Source organism: Mustela putorius, unplaced genomic scaffold (assembly GCF_011764305.1).
Source record: "Mustela putorius furo isolate JIRA1106 unplaced genomic scaffold, ASM1176430v1.1 tig00004033_pilon_pilon_pilon, whole genome shotgun sequence".
Lineage (NCBI taxonomy): Eukaryota > Metazoa > Chordata > Mammalia > Carnivora > Mustelidae > Mustela > Mustela putorius.
Genome location: NW_025422169.1, coordinates 4,220,570 through 4,230,256, shown reverse-complemented (window position 1 = coordinate 4,230,256; position 9,687 = coordinate 4,220,570). Strand labels below are relative to the sequence as shown.

At 53.5% G+C, this 9,687-nt stretch overlaps 1 long non-coding RNA gene across 3 annotated transcripts; it reads right to left on the bottom strand.

Moving 5' to 3' along the window:
* Nucleotides 1-8,470, bottom strand: LOC101682702. Of its 3 annotated transcripts, XR_001180380.2 has the most exons (5): nucleotides 8,284-8,470; nucleotides 7,437-8,069; nucleotides 5,419-5,533; nucleotides 5,101-5,281; nucleotides 1-75 (listed from the first exon to the last, which is right to left on the bottom strand). It is a non-coding gene; the product is annotated as an uncharacterized LOC101682702 (long non-coding RNA). The 3 variants fall into 3 exon arrangements; XR_199845.3 differs by lacking the exon at nucleotides 1-75 and having other exon boundaries at nucleotides 3,804-5,281; XR_001180379.2 differs by lacking the exon at nucleotides 1-75 and having other exon boundaries at nucleotides 3,804-5,281; nucleotides 7,904-8,069.
* Between the last annotated feature and the right edge of the window lie 1,217 nt (nucleotides 8,471-9,687).

Here is a 9,687-nt window from a genome sequence, read left to right as displayed (position 1 = left end):
TTACCCTACATTACAACTTTTATTGAATTTCTGTATGTAGAGAAATGAAATCAGTGGCGAAGACTGATGAGGTACCTACAAATACAAAATCATATGCAAAATATAAACCAGTTGCAAGTGCAATTAGTAACAGATCTATGGAGTGCTTTTAATATAATGACGAGTTAGTAGAACTGGGTGGGGTTTCAGATGTGGTGGCCAAACGATGAGTCAGATGTCCCAATTTCCAAAAGCGTCGTAAGTGTAGGGCAAGCATGTTCTGGGTCCCTTCCCCTCAGAAACCTTGAGCATACTCTAACCTCTAACTGTCGGGAAGTGGTGGGAAAAGAGTGTGGCTGTCAAGGGAAAGCAGTACAGTTGACTGAAATGACGGTTTATTTGTTCCTAGACTAAACTGCCCAAGCCTTAATGTGTCTTAGGTCACTTGAAAATCATTTGACTGGAATGTTTCTTGTATTAGTTTAAGTTACTTTTCTTTCAAGTAACCAAACCCATGTCGGGCTATCTCAAGTATAAAGGGGGATTTATGAGAAGGATAAAGGAAGCATAAGTGTAGTCAGGTTTCTGGAAGGAATTGGAGTCAGGAATTGGAAAAATGTCTCTTAGCCCAGCTCCTCTCTGTATGGCTTCCTCTTTGTTTTCTCTCTACAACCTGACACTGCTTTCCTTAGACGTGGAGGGCAGGGGACGGCCGGCAGCCCAGTTCAACTGAGCTACACCCCGTCTGTCCAGACGCTCTCGATAGGGTTCCTCAGCCTCACACCAACACTTCAGGCCAGAGCACTCCTCCGTGGGGGGCCAGTCCCGGGCACTGTGGGGTGTGTAGCAGCATCCCCGGGCCTCCTCCCACGAGAAGCCAACACCCACCCTCCCCTGGCCCCAGCTGTGACAACCGAAATGTCTCCAGACAGCACCAGCATCCCAGTGGCAAGGCAGGGGCTGAAAAATCACCTGAGGTGAGACCCCCTGGGCTGGACTCCCCAGGTTTCCATAACCAATGTCAGAGTTCCAGGCAGAGAGTCGGGTTGGGCGGGCTTGGGGTCTTGTGTCTAACTTGATCCGATTAACTCAAGCAGGGGGGCATAGAGTGCGTGGTGGAAATATGGTTACCACGAGTCCACATCCACGGGGGTGGTGGCCAGATCCCGGAAAAGAGGCATGGACAGATCCTCTGGTAGGTGTCTGTGACATTTCCTTCACCCTAGAAGTGAGGCGCTCTAGCCTGACTCTACTGACTCTATTTATGTGTGGTTTGGGGGGACACTTCCTCAGGGAGAGGTTTGTGGTATCCACATACCTTTAAATTTCTAGCTTCATATCTCCCACTATAAGGCTTTTGAAATAAAAATAACTGGCTTGTTTCATTTATCTCTTAAGCAATTATTTACTGTGTTTCCCCTGTGCCAGGAATTGGGCTAGGCCGTGGTGAGCTAAGCAGATTGAGTCCTGTTTGCACATTTTACCTCCAGAGTGACTTAATGGTTGTGATAGCTAACCCACTTTGGGTTACCCTTTTTCATTTCAAAGCCTTTTTACCTTTGATATCTAATCACTATTTTTTTTTTAAGATTTTATTTATTTATTTAACACAGAGAGAGAGAGAGAGAGAGAGAGAGAGAGAGATCACAAGTAGGCAGAGAGGCAGGCAGCGAGAGAGGAGGAAGCAGGCTCCCCCCTGAGCAGAGAGCCCGATGTGGGGCTCGATCCCAGGACCCTGGGATCATGACCTGAGCCAAAGGCAGAGGCCCGACCCACTGAGCCACCCAGGCGTCGCTTTTTATTTATTTTTAGAGAGAGAAGGGGAGGAAGAGCAGAAGGACTGAATCTGTAAGGAGACCCCCTGCTGAACCGGCACCCCACATGGGGCTCGATCCCATCGCCTTGAGATTGTGACCCTCGCTAACTTAACTGACGGAGCCACCCAGGCGCCCCCTATCTAATTATTATTTTTCATTTTAAAGTTTTTAAATCAGTTGTCTTCTTTATTTCAGTGTGGCGTTATCTGCCTGTCAGAATTGTTAGTGTTGCTATTCGTGCCCCCATGCCCATATGTTAATAGAACAGTCGGTTTTGACCACTGAAACTCAGTTGCCCACGACTCTCAAAAAAAAAAAAAAAAAAGAATTCCAAGGTTAGTCTTGACTCCTACCAGAAATAAATAACAAAGCATTAGGAGGAACATCTTGTCTTTTCTCAGATAACAGAAAAATAAGTTCTTATGTTAGCTGGCAAGTAAGAATTCACTGTGCATGAAAGTTATATAGAAGGACTTAAAATTAGTTAAAAATTAACTAGGTTAAATTAAATTAAGTTTTAATTAACTAGGTTAATTAAAAATTAACTAGGTTTGCCGTGTTTCCTCTCTGCCCAGTTCCCAACACTGCGTGCTGCTCTTGCAGTTTCTGTGTGGTCTGTCAAAATCTCCCTCCAGATTCTCTTCAATCTGTCATGTAAGTTTGGGAAATTTTCCCCATTATGACCTCCTTTGGGAGAGTCACAGTGGAGACGGGGCAAGGTCTCTGAGACGTTTCCACTGCCACAGTCATTATGGAGAGGAATCTGCCAAACCCTACGTCTCTCAGCTCTATTCCTGGGGACGCACGGAAAAAACGTTTTCTGGGATATAAAAAGCAGCACTAAAATGTTCATCAAATTCTAATACAGGGGAGCCAAGAGTGGGAGGTAAGCTCCAGCAGCGATCAGAAGGAATCAGCCTCAAGGTAATGAAGGGGAGGAGGCTGAAACTAGTTGAGACAAGAGGAGATTTCCAACCCATCCACTAGTATAAACTTTTATGATGTCACACGCTGTTCAGGCACACTCGTGTGAGTGCCGGAGTGTGAGGGTAGCAGCCACGGCATTCGTCAGAGAGTAGGGGCTGGGGGACCACAATCTAGGACAGAACTCGAGACAGCATGGTGCAGACTGAGCACTGTTCCCGCCCCAGGGTCTGCTGAAATGGCACAAAAGGAAGAAAAAGGGTCTGAAGCTTTGCGTTCAGAGAGAGCGGAAAGGGAGTCAGCTGCTGGAAGACAGCACACCGTCAAGTCCATGACCTAATAGCCCAGAGAAAGCTGAGCTGTCACAGAGGCAAGGCGTTGAGAAGCAAGCTCACTCCAGCTAGAAGGTTCCAGAGAAGACCACAGGAGTTAAGGGGGCAGGTGCCTTGGAGTCCAGGCGGGGAAGTGCGGTGAGGACGAGGGCACCGGTTGAAGGTGCCTACAAAGGAGCAGTGGGTTCCTGGATCCCATGCTGCCACCGCCCCCGCGCCCCCAGTGAAAGGCGGGGGGTTGACTGTGGACAGTGGAGTCAGATGAGCCTGGGAAGAAAAAGCGCGCCATCCCCAAGCAGACGGGCTTCCGCTGTGGGATTCGGACAGTGTGGGAAGCAGGGGGCATAGGGAAATCTCTGTACCTTCACTCGATTTTGCTGTGAACCTAAAATTGTTCTTAAAAACAAAGTATGTTTTAGGGGCGCCTGGGTGGCTCAGTTGGTTGAGGGCGTGACTCTTGGTTTCAGCTCAGGTCATGGTCTCGGGGTCATGAGATCGAGCCCCGCATTGGGCTCTGCACGCAGCAGAGTCGGCTACAGATTCCTTCTCTCACCCTCTGCCCCTCCCCCCTCATGCTCTGTCTCTAAAGAAGAAAACAGATTAAAAGATTTTTAAAATATTTTTTTAAAAAATGAAAAAACAGGGTACATTTAAAGAAAAACAACCAAAAGGGGGCTCCTGGCTGGCTTCGTCAGTACAGCATGTGATCTTTGATTTCAGGGTGGTGAGTTCGAGCCCCATGTTGGGTATAGTAATTACTTCAACAAACAAACAAACAAAAAAGCAGCTAAAAGTTTTAAAGAAATGTTCCGGGATAGAATCTCATTTTAAGAAAACAACACGGAGCATTTTCACTTTGAGAAAATAAAAGGACGCCCCACGGCACTTCGGAGGTGAGAACCCTGGGACAAAGTGTCCCACGTTGGAGGTGAGAACCCTGGGACAAAGCGCCCCACGGTCTCGGAGGTGAGAACCCTGGGACAAAGCGCCTGAGGTGCCTCGGGCGCTCTGGGCCCGCCTCACGGACACCTCGGGCTCCTTAAGGCCACAGGCACACACCTGGCTACTCAGAGGAGCATCTGGGAACAAGGGGACCCTCCTCTTCTGTGGAAGTGGAAGCGACCTGTCTGCATCAGAGCGAGGCTGGAGCCAATCGGTTCTTGCCACCCTCCGTGTTCAGGGGAACGGATGCTCATGTTCCCGTTTGGATTTTCCTTTGTCAGAAGGTGGTGGGTCTCCTGAGCCTCTCGTCGAGAGACTCGCTGGTGCCGGTTCCCCTCCACCCGTCTTCACAGCCTCTAGAGCTGCCGGATTCTAGGATGGACTGGAAAACACCTCAGAGGCCTTCATCGCCCCGTTATATGGATTTTATGGGTGAGGGACTCTCTGGCTGAGGAACTTTACACAGCTTGTACCCTTAACCGTCATCTCTCAGGGAATTAAATTTCTCTTCCGTGGAATCCAGCCACAATTGTGTGTTTTACTTAAGCCTTGCTTTATGCTGTGAAGATTTAAATGAAGACCCAGAGGGGCTCCTGGGGGGCTCAGTTGGTGAAGCCTCTGCCTTCAGCTCAGGTCATGATCCCAGGGTCCTGGGATCGAGCCCCACGTCAGGCTCCCTGCTCAGTGGGGAGACTGCTTCTCTCTCTCCCTCTGCCCCTCCCGCTGCCTGTGCTCTCTCTCTTTTTCAAATCAAGAAATAAAATCTTAAAAAAAGATGTAAACCCAGAGAATTTCTTCCAGCTCCAGCCCTCTGCCTTCAGAGCCACAAAGCTGATAGCTGACAGCGAGCCTGGCTCACCCCCGTGTGCTTCCCGCAGGAGCCACCTGGTCCTCAGGGCGAGAACTGGACAGCACTCCTGTTTTCCTAGGACTCTCTCTTCCTCCCCAGCTCTGAAGCAGCAGCCCCCGGGCGGGAGCCGTGGTGAGGGCCTCGGACCGGCCTGCTGGCGGCCTACTTTGCTCTGGATTCTGAACCTCCTCTGCTCTCTCCCGTCAGCTCTTTCCCACGCCCCCTCTTCTCCTGCTCCTCGATTTCTCGGGCCTACCTTCTCCCTCTCTCAGATCTTTCTTCTCGTGTGCCACCTTGACACTTCGCCAAACCAGGGCCGGGAGAGGCGGCGTGACACAGTCGTTTCCACCCCCGGTGCACGGGGGCCACGTGCAGAGTGACAGTGCCCTGGGATGCGGGATGCAGGTCCGTGGGGACGTCTGGCTCCGAAGTTCCTTCTGGGGAACAGCCTGAAGGTTGGCCTCTTGGTCCAGCACTTCCCTCTGGTGTTGGGGTCACCTGGCCCTGGCTCCTCCTTGGGAAGGACCGGAGTGTGCAGGGCCCTCCCTCCCGTCACGAGATCCACGAAGCTCACCTTGAGTGACCGTGGCTTTGCCCGGTCGGCAGGACGGAGATGCTGTGATGGGGACTCATGACCTCTGAGCCTGACATTTCTACGCTGTCAGCAAACAGGCGCTGCACATTTTGCCCTTAAAAAGCCAACATGAAAAAGGAGCCAAGATCATCTATCTCTATTACTTAATGTCTGATTTTAAAGTGACACACGTAGCTGGGACAAAGTAGTCAAGCGATATTTAAGGGTACAACGTGGAAAATACACGAGCTCCGTGCACAGGCCTCCAGTCTCTCTGTTAAATTTCTTATGCTCATTCCAGAAACTGTCCGTGCACACGTGCACATGTGCACACACATTCGGTAACACACTTTTCTGCTCCTTCCTCTCTGCACTTAACAACACGTTCTAGGGGCGACTGGGTGGCTCAGTCGGTTGAGTGTCACAGGTCAGGTCAGGATCTCAGGGTCCTGGGATCGAGTCCTGCCTTGGGCTCCCTGCTCGGTGGGAAGCCTGCTTCTCCCTCTCCCTGCCCCCTGCTCATGCTGTTTCTCCCTCTCTCTCTCATATAAAAAAATTAAAAATAAACAAAACAATAGATTCTACAAGTTGTTTCATTTCTGTACATATAAATCTACATCTCGAATAGTTCCAAGACATCCTGTAATTCAGCTTCATTATTATTATTTGTTAGGTCATATTACAATATTAGAAAACTTTATGAAGACAGAAGGCGGAAAGCAGTTTGGGGACACTCGTGCAAGCACCAAATAAGCAGTAAGCTGTACCTCTTTGGCAAAGTACTGATTCGTGGCAGGACACAGGATTTCCCCTCAAGGAACATGCAAGGGGTTAAATGGTGCCCGCACAAAAGCCCCATGTCCCCGGAACCTGTGAACGTGAACTTATTTGCAAAAAGGTCTTTGTAGGTATAATTATGGATTTTTGAGATGTGATCATCCTAATTTAGGATGGAGGGTCCTTATGGGAGGAAAGCCGAGGGAGAGGCCTTGTGACCAGGGAGGCAGAGACAGGAGGGTCACAGCCCCACGCCTGTGAATGCGGGAGTCCCTGGAAGCTGGAATGGGCAGCTTCCCTGGAAGGCTGGAGGGACAGTTTCTCCCCTGAGCCTTTGGAAGCCCCGAGGTGGCTCTGACACCTTGATTTCGGACTCTGGCCTCCAAATTGCGAGAGAACACGTGTCTAGTTTGGGGTCCCTTGTTAAGGCAGCCCTAGGAAACCAATTCACGGCGCTGACCTAGATGTCACAAACCCTACTCGTTCTGGGTCTTGGTTTTCTTCGTGTCTTAAAAGGAGAAGGTTGGGCCACAGGGTCTGAAACAGGCTGTGACCGCGTTCCGGGCTCTGCAGGACAGCCTCCTCGTTCAAGCCAGGCTGGAATCACGTGAGCTCAGGCTGCCTCTGCCCCTTCCCACAACTCAGCGTTTCTCTCCTCGCTCGTGGGGGTGCTTCCTGTCCTTGTGAGCACCCGATGCTCTTCCGTGAAAGCTGGACTGACTCCTCTCACCGGAAGGAACAACCTTCCCCCCACAGGGTCAGGACTCCTTTTGTAACCAAAATGGGATTCGAAGCCGTTTAGGGAAAAGGGGACATCCGGATATGGACAGACATCCATATGGCATATGGATGCTCCGAGGCGCCACCCGGTTCCCGTTCACAGGTGAATAAATCACCACCCAAAATTCTAGGAGTGCCCCTGGCGGCCCCCGGGGGACTGGAGGGCCACCTTGCCCAGGGCCATGCCCTTCCCAGGCCCACATCCAGGGATGGGTCCTGGGGGGGGGGGGGGGGACGGAGACCCGCCCTCCTGCCCCCTGACTCAGAAGGCCCGCCCTGGCGCTCCCGCACCCCGGGGAGATTCCCAAGTCCGTCCTCGTGGCCTCGTGGTGGTGCAGCTTCCCCTTCGCCCCACACGGCTTCCCTCCCCAGCCTTCGGCAGCTGTTGCCACCCGGAGACTCCCCGAGGCGCCCCTGCGTGCCGCGCCCCGTGGCCATCCCCGCAGGGGCAGGGAACTTACCGGCTTGTATAACCGAACCATTCACGGAGCAGCAGCCCAGAGTCCCCGGAACGCACTGGATCGGGGGCTCCACCGAGACCTGCTCCACACCGGCCTCCTAGTGGCCTCGTGCAGAGAGAAACCAGGCTGCATCCTGTCTCTGCCCGCCGAGCACTGGTGTAGGAAGGGGCTCTGACTGGCCCGGCGTGGGTCAAGCCCCCGGCTCCAGACGAAGGAGGAAGCCGCCTTTAGAAAACAGCGGCGGTGCCCACCGGCACCGTGTGTGTGGGGCGGGCAAAGAGCACAGCCCCACGGCAGGAGGGGCAGGGAGGGCCGCTGGGCAGGGGCACTGATGAGTGCTGGCTCTGGGGGACCCTCGCTTGCTGCCAGCAGACCCCTCCCCATCGCCAGCCCAGGACGCAGTAAATTAGCTGTGGAGAGCCGGGCCCCGGGGCCCGTGAGCCCTCTTGCTGCCTGCCGGTGCTGACCTTTTGTTCTTCACTGAGATGAATTCCTTGCAGGCCAGGCTGGGTGTGATGTGCGTCAGGCGGTGAGCTAGCCGGATCTGCTGATCCCCAGCCAGATACGCTCTCCAACCATTCTAGCCGTTCAGAACACAGCTAACCCACCAGGACAGCGGGCCTTGAGGCTACTCTGAAAAACGTAACATTAAGGGAACAAAACAAATCAAGAAGCCCTGAGCCCTGAAATAGTAGGTAGAGATGCCCAGCTCGTTCTCATGCCGTCCCCACATCCCACAGCGGCGGGGTCAGAAGTCCAAAGCTCTGCTGAGCGTAGATCCCTCACGGCCTCTGCGTGCCCCCGGCCCCACCCCTCCCGCTGCCCCTGATCCCTCCGAGAACTGCACCTGATGGATCCGGACCTGGCCCAGGCGGTCAGTCGGCTTCCCCGTCTGGCTAGTTCGAAGTCATGACCCAAAGGTGTTGCAAGTCTTTTAGGTGCTGCTCAGCAGGGAGCCGTGTGGGGCCAGGTGAGCGATGAGGTGCTTTTAACCACCAAAGTGCAGAGGCCCGGACGTGAGGCTGCAGAGAGAGGGAGGGACATGAGGTCACTTCCTGGGGTTTTGTGCTGAAGCCGTCAGATAAAAGGAAAAGGGCTCGGTGGGTGAAGGGTCTGCCTTCAGCTCAGGTCATGATCTCAGGGTCCTGGGATGAAGCCCCACGTCAGGCTCCCTGCTCAGCAGTGAGTCTGCTGCTCCCTCTCCCTCTGCTACTCCCCCTGCTTGTGCTGTCTCCCCCCCACCAAATAAATAAAATCCTAAAAAATAAAAATTAAAAAAAAAGGAAAAGTGTCCAAGAGGACCCTGCAGGCTCTATCCACTAGCCGGGTACCCCTCTCAACCTTCTTTTGCTTAGCCTGGACGTGGACTGGTAGCACCCAGGCCGGGCGAGGGCCTTCTGAGAGCGATCAGCCCTTCTAGCAAACAGAGGCAACAGGCTTCAGCTGGGCACGCACTCTCCCCGAGACTGAAGCCGGGGGACATGCCCCCTTTGCGGGGTCAGACTGAAACAGTGTAAGAATCCGTGGACTGGTGATCTAAAAGGGGGAGGGCTGCTCTGAAGTGCTTCGCACCTCAGGACATTTGCTCTGGAGCCTCCCTCTCACCCGCCCCCAGGCCCGCACCCGGGCGCTGAGCGATCACGGTGGGAGGTGGCGGGATGGATGACAGCCCTCCACGGAGGAAGATCGGCCATGACAGCAGGGACCTCCGCCAGGCAGAGGGCGGGCGACCCCAGGAGACCGCCAGGAAGGAGAGTCAGCTCAGGGGTCGTCCAACAGCTCAGAGGACACTGATCATTGCTCCCCAGAGGGAGTGCGGAGAAACGGGCCCACTGCAGGACAGGAAACTGGCGGATTGCGGGAGAACCAAATGCGAGAAGGAAGCAGATTCTGTGTGTCAGAATTCTCCTCAGAACAGACCCAACAGGATACACAGAGATACAGAGGAGAGATTTATTATAGGAAGGGGTTGGTGCGGTTACGGTGGCCGAGAAGCCCCACGATCTGCTGGTGGCCGGCTGGTGTCACCCGGTCGGAGTCTGAGTCTGAGTCCCAAGAGCCAGGAGCCCCGGCGTCTGAGGGCAGGGGGACAGGGATGTCCCAGCCCAGGCACAGAGCGGACTCACCCTTCCTCTGCCTTTTTGTTCTTTTCAGGCCCTCAGCGGGCGAGATGATGCCCCGGGGAGGGCCACTGAGTCCAACGCTCATCTCTTCCAGAAACCTCGGGGACACGCCCCAGGGACAATGTTTT